At 40.5% G+C, this 16,737-nt stretch overlaps 1 protein-coding gene and 1 long non-coding RNA gene across 35 annotated transcripts in view; one reads left to right on the forward strand and one right to left on the reverse strand.

Annotated features, from left to right (window-relative positions):
* Window positions 1–16,242, forward strand: part of LOC129391522 (uncharacterized) — a 153,270-nt gene extending 137,028 nt beyond the window's left edge. For both annotated transcript variants that reach the window (XR_008615782.1, XR_008615781.1), the window contains exons 2-3: window positions 10,296–10,384; window positions 11,791–16,242. This is a non-coding gene — a long non-coding RNA (uncharacterized lncRNA). The remainder of the gene's footprint in view (window positions 1–10,295; window positions 10,385–11,790) is intronic.
* The window catches only part of ARPP21 (cAMP regulated phosphoprotein 21), a 164,875-nt gene that overhangs the window by 31,185 nt on the left and 116,953 nt on the right, over window positions 1–16,737 (reverse strand). The gene's annotated exons all lie outside the window — the stretch shown is intronic.

The following is a 16,737-nucleotide window of genomic DNA, read 5'->3' on the forward strand; positions in this document are numbered from 1 at the left end:
ATTCTCAATGGTGAAAAACTGAAAGCATTTCCTCTAAGATCAGGAACAAGACAAGGATGTCCACTCTCGCCACCATTATTCAACATAGTTTTGGAAGTCCTAGCCGTGGCAATCAGAGAAGAAAAAGAAATAAAAGGAATAAAAATTGAAAAAGAAGTAAAACTGTCACTGTTTGCAGATGACATGATACTATACATAGTGAATCCTAAAGATGCCACCAGAAAACTACTAGAGCTAATCAATGAATTTGGTGAAGTCGCAGGATACAAAATTAATGCACAGAAATCTCTTGCATTCCTATATACTAATGATGAAAAATATGAAAGAGAAGTTAAGGAAACACTCCCATTTACCACTGCAACAAAAAGGATAGAATACCTAGGAATAAACCTACCAAGGGAGACAAAAGACCCGTATGCCGAAAACTATAAGACACTGATGAAAGAAATTAAAGATGATATCAACAGATGGAGAGATATACCATGTTTTTGGATTGGAAGAATCAATATTATGAAAATGACTATACTACCCAAAGCAATCTACAGATTCAGTGCAATCCCTATCAAATTACCAATGGCATTTTTTACAGAACTGGAACAAAAAATCTTAAAATTTGTATGGAGACACAAAAGACCCCGAATAGCCCAAGCAGTCTTGAGGGAAATAAGCGGAGCTGGAGGAATCAGACTCCCTGACTTCAGACTATACTACAAAGCTACAGTAATGAAGACAGTATGGTATTGGCATAAAAACAGAAATATAGATCAATGAAACAGGATAGAAAACCCAGAGATAAACCCAGACACCTATGGTCAACTAATCTATGACAAAGGAGGCAAGGATATACAATGGAGAAAAGACAGTCTCTTCAATAAGTGGTGCTGGGAAAACTTCTAAATGCCCATCGACAGACGAATGGGTAAAGAAGATGTGGTACATATATACAATGGAATATTACTCAGCCATAAAATGGAATGATATTGGGTCATTTGCAGAGACGTGGATGGATCTAGAGACTGTCATACTGAGTGAAGTAAGTCAGAAAGAAACAAATATCATATATTAATGCATATATATGGAATGTAGAAAAATGGTACAGATGAACCTGTTTGCCGGGCAGATATTGAGACACAGATGTAGAGAACAAATGTATGGACACCAAGGGGGGAAAGTGGTGGAAAAAAAAAAGATGGCAATGTTGTGAGGGCCTGGGAAAAAGGAAGAAATAGGAAGGAGAGAGGCAAAGTTCTACCTGCTTAAATCTGAGTCCCATCTCTACCTCCATCCTCCCCATCCTTTACCCCCCCCCCCCCCCCCCCCCCCCCCCCCCCGCCACAGGAGTGCATGGTCATCTAGCAGTGTATGAGCCTGGAGCTGGGGTGGGTTTGCCTGGTTTTGGCATCAGAAAGGTAAGGAGGTGGCTGGTGGAGCCAGAAACCATGTAAGGGAATGGAAGTAATGAGATGAGATTCATAGGGATGCATCCTGAATAAACTGCAGATGTTGGGGGAACTGATGCTGACTTGGACACTGATGATTGAGAATTGGTGAGCATGGAGTTCTGCTTAAGGGGCAGGATGGGACCACTGCTGATAGGCTGGAAAACACTGGTTTAAAGATCCTGTAATCATGCAAAAAGGAGGGGTTTATGACGCTCTTAATAATAGCTACTGGGCAGTTTGATATAAAAATAAACAGCGTTGTAAACTCAAGAGATGGATGGAAAAATCTAAAATTCCATGGCAGGATGTGTAAGTCCCCTCTTGGTAATAAAGACAGAAAAAATTAAAGCTAATCCAAATATTGTAATATGCATGGGAAAACACTTGGCTTTGAAACAAATAAATTAGTTTCTAATTATGAAACCTGGCTTCTTGACAAACATTGTTTTCTCTGCTTGGAGTGAGCTACTGAAGCAATTATGAACAAAAGTATTTTCTTATCATGGAAGAAGTGATGGCAAATTAGTTTATAAATATTTAGCAGTTATTCAGTCAAGCCAATAAAAAAGAGCACATTTTATTGTTCATCATGTTGATTAGAGTCCTGAAATAGTATTAAAATTAGGTTATGTTTTCCTCATTGGGATCTTCAGACATAATATTGTTATGTAATACATTTCCCTCTCAGGAGTCTACCGGGTTTCAAATCAGGTTTGAATTCGGGTTTGGTCATCGTGAAATAAAGAGGAAACTGGAAGTCAGTCCCAGAGATCACTATGGGCAAAAATTTGATTCTGCAGCCTGATCTATTGGAATGACTGCTAATAGAGCTGTCAATAGAAACAAATATTTATGAAATATCAGGTTTCTCCAGCTTGTGCCTGGCTGATCCAATGGGAACCATTTGTGCTCAGTCCTATTTCTTTGTGGACTGGTTTTACTGAGACACTGGAGCAGTAAAGAGCTAACTGAAGTTTAACCCCAATTGCAAGCATTTATGCCCACATCATTATAGTAATAATAAAGAAATAAATTGCTACTATAAAATAAGCAGGATAAAAATCTCCCCATTTCTTGGTGAGCCTAAACGAGTTCCTTGGAATATTTCCTTGCATCTTAAAAAAAACCATACATATATGTGGCTTCCTAATTTCATTTTAGGAAATGGGTTATGATGCATTACAATTTACACAAATAAAAGTCTTGGAGAGCACTGCATCTGTAAAGCATGAAGATAACTTATTGTTCTGGCGAATGATAAAGCGGCTTACAGTGGCAGCTGTGATTTATTGAAGCAATTCAAATACACTTGGAAAGTATATTAGCTTTGCCTCTGCCCACAAAGGGTGCATTTGAGCAAGGTAGGGCACTCCAATGATAAATTACAGACCAGATCCAAGTGAAGGCAATTGGCACATCAAATGCCTAAAGGCTCCAAATTATAGCAAGATGTGTTTTCCATGATAATCTCTCACATATAGTGGTATCTAAGGTGGGCAAAGAAACAAATTAGTGCCTCATTGTTTTATTTTGTGAGAGTGTTTTTGTTTTGTAATAACGAAGCTTCTCTTGTTTTTTATCAGTAAAGAGACTGGAACCCCCATACTGCATTCAACATTAGCTTAGGACTGTGTGCCATTAAAACTATAACTGGTGGGGATTTATCAGTTGATTCCAGAATTAAACTTGGCAGAGCCATGTACCTATATTTTACCAAAGAATCCAAAATGCCCAGTTTCCTCTTTAAAGAATGAAAACATGACTCCAGCTGTGTGACAAGCATTTAAAATCTAGAAAGCTAAATTCCTAATGGAAGATCACTGAGTGGAACATTTCACTGCACTGGATATATATTCCCCCTACATATTAAAGAGGTACCTTAGGACAGAAAGTCTTCAGAATCAGTGCCCAATTCTTCCACAGGCTCAATGAGGTACCCAGAGCTACATGACTCATCAGTCACTGTGATCTGTGTATCAAGCACTTAGTTCCCACAATTTAAGCAGTCTCCTCTCATTACTGTATTAATGATTGATGAGCTAGTGCTAGGATTCCCTTCACTTTACAGATGAGAACACCAAGGCAGAATGGTTAATTTGTCCAAGGTCACACAGCTATAAATGGCAGAGATTTGAAGCCAGGTAATCTAACTTCTTATTTCTAACCATTCCATTATATAGGACAAATTACTTATGTGTAACAATTATTTAGACTGATCTATTTTAAAGGACTAATTTTTATCTTTTCCATCCTTCCCATTTTTGATCTCAGTAGGAGGAAACTACTTAACACTCAATTAATCGAATAAGCATTGAAAGCACTTTACTTTCATTTACATGTCACCTCTTTGTTTCTTGGAATGGCTGAGCTTTGTTCCTTGTCAAGATTGCATCCCAGCGATGCCTAACTGACAAGAAGGATTGGTGATTGATTTTCAGTGCACTGATGCTTCACTTAGGCAATAAACGGAAGGACTCAGGGCAAAAGAGTGGACCCAGTTAACTACTTGTTACAGCATTTCTGTACGAAACCCCAGGCTTTTCGTTCTTAGCTAAGCTCTTAGCTATCACTCAGAATCAATCTCAGACATGTCTCTAACAAGCCTTGTTACCACTCTCTCAACCCAAGTCAGAGTAGAAGAAAAAAAAATGGGGCCGAGGCAACCCTGCTCAGAATTTGACATTTTGACAGACAAAAATCAGCAAAAAGAAGTGTAGTCTTGGGATAGTTAGGGTGAGAACAATGCTATGTTCAGTGTATATATTCTGTTTTGTCAGGTGGGAAAGTGAAATTACTTCTGCAAAATTTCTATCCAAAATTTTAGTTCAATGGCTTAAAAGGATAATTTTCTTTTCTTTTCTTTTTTTAACACACCTAAGCAGAATTTTCCTTGCCCTTCACCAATAGTACATACATGAGACAATAATGCATTTCTCATGATTTTAATTCTGATGCTGTGGCTTTGTATTCAGCCAACAGAACAAAGAGAATTACTTCAGATCCTGAGAAGTGAAGAGGTTTTGGAAACAATGAGTGTTAAACTCCTTGCCATAACTCAATAAGTAGTTAAAAAAAATCCACTCTAGACTCTGTATAACTATGTATATATGTATATGGATTTTGATCTTTCACATACAAACAAGAGAACTAATATTTTAGCAAAAGTGGTAGACTGAACATTTGTCTCTCTGCAACCATTTAGAAAACCAAAATGCATGTATATGCAAACAGAAAACTAAACCCCCCCCACCCCCCAAACGTTATCTAAGGTCCCTTTTTTGCCCAGTAATTCTGTGCTCCTACTAACCTCTTTCGTGACCAAAGAAAACTGTGCTTGAGACAGTCAACTGCAGTTAGGGATGAAGGTGTGACACTTTCTGAGATCAATTCTTGACTTCTACCCACTGTGGCCTGCTTTGCTACTTCCCTAAAGGATGCATGGAGGAAAGCTACCCACTGTGTCCTGCGTTGCTACCTCCCCAAAGGATGCACGGAGGAAAGCAAATGAAAGAACCACATTTAACCTAGAAAACTGGGGGCGTATATCAGCCCTGGAAGAGAAAACAAAACAGAATACATGGAGGAAAAAAACTGCTAGAATCTGTTGCCACACCACTGTACGCTGGTTACAACTGTTAGATTTCTAGCGCAAGCATCGGCTTTTAAAATCAAAGCCACAATATTAAAAATAAATATTCCTAAAAATGCTCTTATTTATCATGCAAAAGTATGCATGTAAAACAGCTCTAATTTTTCTTGACAAGTATGCCTAAGAGGTTTCACAGGGACTGAAACTATTCTTTTTCATCAACCTTATTTTTTTTCGCTTACCAATAAAGGTTAAAAGATTCACCATAGTCTTTCATGGGACAAGAATAGACACTAACATTTAACTGCCTACAACAAGTTAATTTTTTTTTTTTTTTTTTTTTTTTTTTTTTTTTTTTTTTGCGGTACGCGGGCCTCTCACTGCTGCGGCCTCTCCCGTTGCGGAGCACAGGCTCCGGACGCGCAGGCCCAGCGGCCACGGCTCACGGGCCCAGCCGCTCCGCGGCACGTGGGATCTTCCCGGACCGGGGCACAGAACCCGCGTCCCCTGCATCGGCAGGCGGACTGTCAACCACTGCGCCACCAGGGAAGCCCCAAATTAATTTTTTTAAAAAACGTACCTTTTCATTTTAGTCATCCGTAGCAATTTAACCCCTTCTGAAAATCCTATTCGGACTACACGATAGTCATTCACAAAATTTTACTGTTGATGAACAATTTCTGAATGTTTCCACAAATATTAGAAGGTGATGAAAGATTTGGAAAGGATACCACTTAGCACATGATTTCTATACTTGGACTGGGGGTTGCCCCTACCTAGGCCTCTACATTTCCACTGATGTCAGTTATGACTTCAAACTCAAGATCAATATGCGATATTCACTTCTGTAAAATGTATTAGATTTTAGGGTGATCCCTAAAGGACCTGTGATTGCCAAGTTAGAACTGCTGGGTTACCATTTCGGTGACTGAACAAGCTCCACATGGTTCCGTGGGATTAGGAAATAGCTCTCTTCCTTCACAGATGGAAAAGCATGGGGGGGAGGCAGCCATTACCCATCTCCTCCCCCTTCACGTGGCATGTCAATGAGGCAGGTGGATGCTACACGTACATCAAGACTTTTAAAGAACTTTATCAGATGTACAACCAGCAGTGCTGGGCAGGATTTCCTCCACGGGATTTCAAGTCACACTATGGTGCTGACTCTCTGATGAGTTGTCCTGAGGCTATGCCAGCATCCCACCTTCCACTAAGATCCTGGTTACAAGGGGCAGGAATGATGCAAGTGGTAGAACTCAATCAGAATCACTGGGATGTTAATACAACCAAAGTATGTCAGTTAATTATATTAGAGAACTTTTGATAGGTTTCCCCACCCCTAGCTGTGTAATCACAGCCTTAAAAAGACATACAGCACCTCTAACCTTAGAACTACATCCCTGGGGTTCTTCTCTACCACATCTAATTGTTTGGCTCTATATTTGTGTCTGCTACTGAGGCCTCTGATTCACTTCTCCAGTGGTTATCTCAAAGATATTTCAGAGAACCTGGTCTGTCTAAGCATTAGAATCTAAAACATTTAGTAAAAGAAGTCCTTGAAGGACAGAGGGGAAATGACCCCTCCCCACTAGAACCAAGTGATCCTGGGAAATGATGCTGCTTTATAGTTTTCTTGGCTCCAGAGGCCAATTCTGGTTCTGAACTTCTGGGCATCAATACAATGCTGAATTAAGACTTCACAAAACCTCAACATATGCAGGTCTTTAAATTGGGGTTAAATTAGACACTTAGAACCATCTTCAACATTTGGTCTTATTGTTTTAGAAAATGTTGCCATCTGTTCATTCATTAAAAAAATATTGATTGTGTGCCTGCTCTGTGAGGTTTATATTGACATGATTGGTCTCAACTGGCAGTAAGAGGTCAAGGATGCTTTCTTTCCCCAGCCCTTCAGCCTTCATGAATCTACTGTTTATCAGAAGTAAGTACATATTATGATGAGAGAACATATATGAGGAGCTGAAAGTCTCAGACTGAGGGTTCAAATATACTAATAACCGAATAGAATCACACCTGTGTATCACATGTGAATAGTATCACATATGTGCACATAGGCAGTGCCTGTTGCCAACAATGAATGTGAAAGAGTAAATAAGTACACACTGAGAAATAGTATCAGCATCTCCTTATTAGCATCACAAATATCATTTTTTACAGTGTTCAAAGGATAGTCTACCTTGGCTATCAACACAAATAAGAATATTTTCCATGACAGAGTATCTCTGTAATTTTATTCATTTATTTTAATTTTTATTTTATACTGGCATATAGTTGATTCTCTGTAATGTTAGTTTAAAATATATGTGAAGGAATAACAACTGATTTTTGGAAAAAAATTTATGTGTAAGATTAATGTGTAAGAATTTATGTGTAAGAATAATGATCTATTCCATATGCGTGTATGTGTGGTATGTGAAATTGTCTCTGTGTGTGTGCAGGTATCATAGCTTTTGATTTTGATGTTGAGGGCTCTGTGTCTGGAAGAAGCTCTTTGTTACTTAAACATGTTGTAAAATCACAACAGATTTGAGAAGATTCGTGGGTGGGTGGTGCAAATGGCCTCAGTGTGAGATGACACCAGGTCTGTGTCTCCAAATATCACTGGATCCCTGCCTGGTCCTATTAGGGGCTCAATAAACATTTGCTGAATAAATAAATGCCTGATTACAAAACCACCTGGAAATTAAACCTGTACAAACAGAACTAGTGATACACCCGAACAAACTTTTTGGTCATTCACATCACTGGTGATGTTAGTAGTGTCAGCACTACTGATTAGCAGTAGTGCTAATCTTTCCGGTCTCCACATACTGGAAATCCACGATATTTTAGCTCCCATTTTCCACCATTTAATAATAAAAAAATCACACTGGTTCTTAATTCCACTCAGATGAGTTTTCCCTCAGAGAAGAATAAAATATGCTCTTTAGAAACAGACTAGAGCGCCAACTTTGCTGACAGACTCGATGGGACAGCTCCATGGGCATCAAGGCACAGAGAGGAGGAGGTGGTACAGGAGGGGTATTCTCCAATAGCAAGTCCCTGGGCTCCTGTGAGCGGTGACTGTATAACTAACTGTATCCTGTTACCATATAGAGAGGAAACACCCACGAAGGCACAGAGGTCACGTGAGTCGTTTATAAGTAGCTTTGCCTTATAAGCAGTCAAAAAATGCTGGTCACATTTTTCATGTACCTTTGCCTATCCTAACCACTCTGCCACCTCTTCGTCTTAATCACCTCCGAACACATCCCGAAATACAGAGAAAGCAAACATTTGCTACATCAGACAGTATTCTTGACAACAAAGACATCCTTGGAGATGTGGATGGAAATTTGCCGCCAATTTGAACCCGATGGTGTTCCTGCCCATAAGGATTCTTTAGAACATAGAGAAGGAAATAAACATCAGAGGAATTCTCAAAGTAGATTAGCTTTAGGGCAGTGGTTCTTAAAGATTAATGGCACAAGGACATGGAAGCAACCTAAATGCCCATCGACGGATGAATGGATAAAGAAGATGAGGTACATATATACAGTGGAATATTACTCAGACATAAAAGGAAACGAAATTGAGTTATTTGTAGTGAAGTGGATGGACCTAGACTCTGTCATACAGAGTGAAGTAAGTCAGAAAGAGAAAAACAAATACCGTATGCTAACACATATATATGGAATCTAAAAAAAAAAAAAAAAAGGTTCTGATGAACCAGGACAGGAATAAAGCCGCAGACGTAGAGAACGGACTTGGGGACACGGGGAGGGGGAAGGGTAAGCTGGGACGAAATGAGAGAGTAGCATTGACATATATACACTACCAAATGTAAAATAGCTAGTGGGAAGCAGCCGCATCACACAGGGAGATCAGCTCGGTGCTCTGTGACCACCTAGAGGGGTGGGATAGGGAGGGTGGGAGGGAGACACGAGAGGGAGGGGATATGGGGATATATGTGTACATATAGCTGATTCACTTTGTTATACAGCAGAAACTAACACAGCATTGTAAAGCAATTATACTCCAATAAAGATGTTAAGAAAAAAAGATTAATGGCACATTAATTGCTTGAGAATGCAGTTTGGAAAAGCTGATCTGTCTGAGCATTAGAATAAGTTACACTTAGTTAAAATCAAAAAAAGCTTTTAAAGAGACTGAAGAAACGCACCTTCCCTACAAAAAGAGAGTACTCCTTGGGGAGAGGTGGTGCCTAGCCGTCAACAATTCAGGAAAATCCAGTTATCTGCATTTTTTATAAGCTCCCCTCCCCATCCTAATGCCGATGGAACATCTCTTGAGAAACAGTGATTTAGGAGTGATGAAAGTGCATTTTTCCAATGGCAAATTTCTATCACATCACCACCTTTCCTGAAGATGAGTATAGTAGCCACAGTTCCGTGATGGGGTCTTTAAAGTTTCAAATTGCTTCCAAATTTTTCCAGGTACATAATATTGTCCTAATAAATCAATGAAATTTATCTCAAGCCCCTTGAAGACCAGCAGACATCAAACTCCCAGCTGATTTATTTTTCTACTTCCTGCTTCGACTTCTACGCCTGTTAGTTCCCAAAATAAAGCCATCTGCAGTGATTTCACAGAGGTTCTGGTTTGCCTGGAGACTCTCACATCGCCTCCACCCTACAGAGGCTTCTGCTGCAAATCTAGCAGAAAGAGCCAGATGGCAGTTGTCGTTGTACAAGTGCTGGCTGTCACCACCAGGCAAATTTACAGGATTCAAGTAGCCGGTCTTCCCGACAATCCTGCGGACCCTCAGGGCCACCAGTGTGAGCTGGAACAGGAAGAGAGCTTGCGGGAGGCTGAGAGCTGGAATTACTGACATAATTTATAGTCAGTTGCTGTCACCACAAACCAACAACAAACAACAACAAAGGAGGGAAAAAGAAAAAGAGAGAAAGCTTTTGGTGTCTTTTTACTCTGTTTCACAGCCTCCTGAATAAACCTGGCATGCCCTTTTAGGTTTTAAATCTCCATTTATAAACACACACAGGTACAATGTGATGTTTAATATATGCCATCTAGATCCTGAAGGGATAAGGTAGTTCCTGCAACATTAGAGTAACTCAAAATGGGAAGCAACACAGGATCACTGTTTTTTCCCTGGTTAATTTTAGCCAGTGGTGGGTGAAACAATCCAACATGCTAGTGCTTGTTGAAAGCATTATAAGAACTCTTTGGCAAAACACACTGATTTTCTGCACTTAATATCTTTTTTCAATTCTTCACTTTAGAAAGAATGGACAGATTTCTGCAAGGAGAGAGGCTTCAGAAGAAACCAACCTGGCAACAGCCTGACCTTGGACTTCCAGCCTCCAGAGGGGTGAGAAATAAATGCCAGTTCTTTATCACACACACACACACACACACACGCACACACACACACACACACACGCATGCACAAACACACACATACTAACCCTCTTATTTTTGCTACTTGCGCTGAAGACTTGTTTCTGAATAAGAGACACTAAATCTCTTGGCAAACTCTTAAATTCCTTAAGTTCCAAGTTGAACAGGGGGTTCAATTACCCGGAAAAAAAAACAAAAGCCTACGTCACACTAATTATCCTTCAATAGCTGACAAACTCAGCAGCAGAATAATTTAGAAATCAACAACTATATATGCATATTCTCTATCATTGTTCTGAGGAAGGAAAGAATACAAATAAGAGGGATGAAGTGGGTTAGGAAGAGGTTGAGTTTTGGATCCAGACTGATACAGGTTTATTGATTTCCTGGGGCACAGTGAGAGCTTAGGACTGAAAATCACATCAGCTGATTCCCATACTTGCTGAATGATGTCCCTGGAATCGGCCTTCCTAGATTCACCTATCTATAAATTCACATGCCTATATTTGTCTTGCCATTTTTAAGAGGGGGAGAAAAACATTTTGAGCTCTTGGGGGCTTACTTTGAAGCATACCTAGAAAGTATGTCATAAGTTCTGCCAAATTAATACATTAATTTTCACACTAGTCACCAAATATGCCATTACATCCTGCCAGAGTTTGGAAAATGCCTATTATGCAAATTTCAGAACTGAAAATAAATGTAAAAATAAGTGCTACCAGTCAGTCATTTAAATTCAGTTTATTTGGACAATCACATTTGTACACACACACACACACACACACACACACACACACACACACTTCTTAAAAACCCAATTTCCCTTTCTCTATTTGGATGTCTAGAAAAGACCAGCTAAAGGCAATAATGAAAGTGTCCATTTCACAGATGAACTATTTTCATGAATGGGAAAACAGAGCAAGTGGTTGGTAGTGGGGTCAATGGCCAAATGAATTGACAGCGAGGACAAGTGTAGTTTTTATGCCTGACAAACAGCAGTGCTGAGGAGCCCCAGGGAAGGAGGGAGGGAGCAAATGTTTCCATGTTTTTTCCCCCACATTCCTGTTACCAAGGAAATCTTCTCCTCTGTGTGGCACATTCCCAGACTCTTGAGGTAGACTCCAACCCAGAGAGTATGAGCTCCTTGAATTTTGTCGCTTTAACAATGGGAAATTAAAAGACATGAGTGCTTGACAGAAGGCAGAGAAATACCCTGAACTTTCTGTGGAGTCCTCCCTGTTTGGGGAGAGAACAAGCGAAGCCAATAACAACAGTCTGTTATGAAATAGTCCTGGGATATGGACATTAAAGAAGATAGATAAATGAAAGATTTGAAAGCTTTTGTTCCGCCACCACATATACTTTCTTATTAAACAGGAAACCAGGAGTGCAAGGGCTGCTCTGGGAAACATTCCATGTTGTAAACTGCTGTTACTGTGCGAGGTATTTCCGAGTGTTTGGGGTTCTCCTGAGTAGTCCTGAATGACTGAGGCAAGGTTGGACCCACAAGGTTGGGAGCAGGGTGATTCATTATTGCTATTAAAATTATGCCACATAGTATTACAATTACATTTAAAAATTTTCCATTTGTTTGCTGCCAGTATGTACAAATACAATTAATTCCTATATTGTGTCCTTGTATTCTGCAACATTGTTAAACTCACTTATTAGTTCTCATAGCTGTTTTGTAGACTGCCTTGAATTTTTAAATTTAAACATGCATGTCACCTGCAAATACAGTTTTGCATAGGAATATAGTGTTCAGAACTGTTATGAGAATCAGTTTGCATGCATGTATAAAATAATAAGGTGTTTTCAATAAATAAAAACGTTGTATTAATAAGAAAGTGGCATGATCTATGATTATGTGCCTATAACATGCTTATATATAAGCTCAAACGTAGAAAAAAAAAAGGCAAAAAAATCATTGTTCTGTTAACATGGAGTTTTTGTGTCTTTCAAAAATTTCTGGGCTTCCCTGGTGGCGCAATGGTTAAGAATCCACCTGACAATGCAGGAGACATGGGTTCGAGCCCTGGTCTGGGAAGATCCCACATGCCGCGGAGCAACTAAGCCCGTGCGACACATTTACTGAAGCCCACGCGCCTAGAGCCCGTGCTCTGCAACAAGAGAAGCCACAGCAATGAGAAGCCTGTGCACGGCAACGAAGAGTAGCCCCCGCTCACCGCAACTAGAGAAAGCCCGCACGCAGCAACGAAGACCCAACGCAGCCAAAAATAAATAAATTAAAAAAAAATTCCTTCCCTGTAAGTACTGTGTTGTTTTCACAACTTATAAAAAGTTTCATATTCTAAATAAAATGACAAAAATTACTATGTTAGGACTGAAAATTGCCACAATTTTCAGCTAGGCAGGAGCTTTACTCTCTTTTTATTTATCCTTGGATTGTTCTCTTTGACTCATCTCCCCAGTAAAAACTGAGCCTTTCCTCCAAGATAGATCTAGTTGGTCTCAACTGGGGAAATCAGGGTGTTCATTAAAATTCACTAAAGAGTATCTCAAGCCCTCTGACCTCTATCATGTAATGCCACACAGTCTGGTTAACACCCACCATCCATGCAAAGATGAGTACTTAGAGTGATATTTATCTATAAACTGTTTTCCTTGGGAAAGAAATGCACACAAACCCACTTGGAGCTAGTTTGACATATCCTACTGCGTATTCTTACAGTCCCTCGAAATGTGTACTCCATTGCAGTATCTTGCCTTTTGGGGGCTCTAGTCTAACTCCTCTTTCTGCCATTTATTTTTTATTCTCAAACAGTTATGACCCACAATGGCTCATAAAAAGTGCAATGGTGTTGGACCTACTTCAAAAACAAAAACAAAAAATGACAGAGTAAGAGCATCTGAGAAAACGTTAAAAATGCAATTTTAATGAGTCTCTAGGTGCCTTCAAGGAAATGGTGTGGGAATCAGGGAGAAGATGTCAGTGAGCAATTAGGGATTGGTGGAGGTCCTGGAAGGGCATCAAAATCCTGGCTACAGCCAGGGAAGATGGGCTGACAACTGTGAAGTGCACCTGGATGAAACCACGCAGTGGGGCTGTGGCCTCTTCAGGGATCTGAACAAGAGCATGAGTGTGAAGCCTATTGCATGTTGCTCTTCCAATGAACAGCTGTGCAAAAGTGCCTCTGCCGTGGAATTGGGCTGTAACAATTGAACTAGTGACCCTACGTGTAAGCATGCGACCTCCACCTGCCTTAAAGAGGGTATGGGAGCCACTGTGCTTCTTTGAGAATTATATTAACTTTCGAGGCTCCTACAATCCCGCAGCCTTCCTGGGTTGCTGTCTGGACCCAGAACTATCATGTTCATGTGCCATCGTTTGGACAGAAGGGCCAGTGGCATTTCAGAGCTGGAGGCGGGTGATTAAAATTTTGTTCTTGCGCTGCTGGTCCAGGGAAGGGGCAAACTAGGATGTCGTGAATAAAGTACATCCATGCTGATTGGCTTGGCTGAATTGATATTGGTGTCGCTACAGAAAATGGTCACATCTGAAGACAGTGGAAAAAAGAAAGGAACATATTTCACGGCTACTTACTTGGAGGTAGTGTCCTTTGAATTTAGTGATCTGCACACTGTTTTCAATTCAAAGTTAGAAAAAAAAATCAATAATTTTAAGCAACAGTAAACCCCTTGGAAATGACAAATTTAAATACCAGCCAAATCATTTTTTCTGTAGATACCATGGCAGCTTGGAATCTGGGAAGCAAGATAAAAATAACATAATTCAAGATGCTCTTCACTGTTTTATCACCACAGATTTCTAAGTGGAGTCAAACCCTGAGGGCTAACTTGATGCTGGCTTTAGGGACAGCAACGGGGACAAAAAATAGCCTAGTACTTTCCATGCTCTGCTTCCAGAAGGTTGGGAAAATCTAGAACATTCTTCTTAAGCATCTGAATGCTAGATCGTGAATGTCTCTGAAAGAATGCAGTGTCCTATCTCTTAATGGAGAGGGATGTGTAGGGTGGAAAGAAATGAGATTGATAAACTAAAATAAAGGGGAAGGGACTTCCCTCGCGGTCTAGTGGTTAAGACCTCGCCTCCCAATGCAGGGGGTGCAGGTTCAATCCCTGGTGGAGGAGGTAAGATCCCACATGCCTGGTGGCCAAAAAACCAAAACATCTGTCTTACTTCCTATCTTTACAGAAAAGCAGAAATCCTAACCATCCCGTAGCGCTTAACTGCATAACAAATGAGTATGTTAACACTAAAGGTACATAAAATGCAAAGTGTTCAAGTAACTATTTCAAACACGTTGAATAAATTCTTTCACCATAACCTCCTAGGGGACAGAGGGGCCTGGCCATCTATATTGTTTTGGGAACCTGTAAGATTTTCAGACCTAAAAATAGCATAATTCCTATTATTGCTCCTAACTGTGTTAACCTTTCTCATAATCCCAGCTTAATACTTCTCATTCCTATTTCTGTAAATGGAATAATTAGACCAATTAATGAAAGAAACACATGAACATTTCCACAGAAACCTTTTCCAGACCAATATTTTCAGGACAGCACGTTCCGCAAGGATTTATCCATGTGACTTCCACTGATGTTAACAGAAATCAGACAATTAAATCCTCCTGTAACTCTTTGATAATTTACCCCCTCTGCTTTTAGGAACATAATAATGCAGACATCCAAAGTGTAATCACTTCCTTAGAGTTGTCAAGTGTAAAAAATTTTGCATCCCTTCTCTGAGTGATTATCAGTTGTACAGTCTTTCTCAAACTAAAAAAAAATAGAGATTAATGGGATTTAAAATATTAAAATGTATGGAAATTATATGTAGGGTAATTAGGCAAATAGTTCTTTTTTTTAAAAATCATCAAATTTGGGAAGGCAATTTAAGATAAAAAGAGAAGATCCCACTGTCTATAAATGAACATCTCTTATTGGTCACACTGGTGTACCACATTCTTTCTTTTTTTTTTTTTTTTTTTGCGGTACGCGGGCCTCTCACTGTTGTGGCCTCTCCCGTTGCGGAGCGCAGGCTCCAGACACGCAGGCTCAGCGGCCATGGGCCCAGCCGCTCCGCGGCATGTGGGATCTTCCCGGACCGGGGCACGAACCCGTGTCCCCTGCATCAGCAGGCGGACTCCCAACCACTGCGCCACCAGGGAAGCCCCCACATTCTTTTTTTATCTCTGATCGCTGATGCTGCCTCTCCTCATCTGAGCCAATCCTAAGAGGGAAAGAAGGCAAGGTGAAGAATATCATCCTAAGAACAAAGACAGAGAAAAGGTCTTTGAAGATAAAATCCCTCTCAATTACATTGACAATGACTGCTTAATAAGTCAGGCTAAAAATACAGAATTCACTGTCAAGTTTACTCAACTGCACTGATTAGATAAATTTATAGACTCCATTAAGGTACCTTCTGCCCCATCCCAAATGTGTTGCAGAGCAACAGTAAAGAGGCAGCAATCCTCTTTCTCACGAGGAGCTGTTAATATGAACAATATTCTATTGCAACAAAAAATATTACTCCTAAAAGAAATAAAAAGCTAAGACGTTGCTTTTCCTATCAGGAACAGAGGCTTTTGTCTATTTTCAAATATACATGGGTCACAGATAATTCTGTCTTCCTGCCAGGAATGCCACCCAATCCATTCCATCGTTGTGCATTCAGAAGGCAACGAAAATGATTAAAGGAAAGCTAGGGCCCGAGCTCTGCAACAAGAGAAGCCACAGCAATGAGAAGCCTGTGCACCACAACGAAGAGTAGCCCCCGCTCGCCGCAACTAGAGAAAGTCCATGCACAGCAACAAAAGACCCAATGCAGCCAAAAAAAAAAAAAAAAAGAAAAGAAAAAAAAGAAAACCAAGCAACCAAACAAACAAAAAAACTAGTCACTTAAAATGAGTTTTGATGGGAGTATCATTACTTTATTTATTTATTTTTTTGGCTGCGTTGGGTCTTTTGTTGCTGCGCATGGGCTTTCTCTAGTTGCGGCGAGCGGGGGCTACTCTTCGTTGTGGTGCGCAGGCTTCTCATTGGGGTGGCTCCTCTTGTTGCAGAGCATGGGCTCTAGGCGTGCGGGCTTCAGTAGTTGTGGCACGCAGGCTCAGTAGTTGTGGCTCGAGGCTCTAGAGCGCAGGCTCAGTAGTTGTGCCGCACGGGCTTAGTTGCTCCGCGGCATGTGGGATCTTCCCGGACCAGGGCTCGAACCTGCGTCCCCCGCATTGGCAGGTGGCTTCTTTTTTTTTCTTTTTTTTTTGTGGTACGCGGGCCTCTCACTGTTGTGGCCTCTCCCGTTGCGGAGCACAGGCTCCGGACGCGCAGGCTCAGCGG

Source organism: Physeter macrocephalus, chromosome 18 (genome assembly GCF_002837175.3).
Source record: "Physeter macrocephalus isolate SW-GA chromosome 18, ASM283717v5, whole genome shotgun sequence".
NCBI lineage: Eukaryota > Metazoa > Chordata > Mammalia > Artiodactyla > Physeteridae > Physeter > Physeter macrocephalus.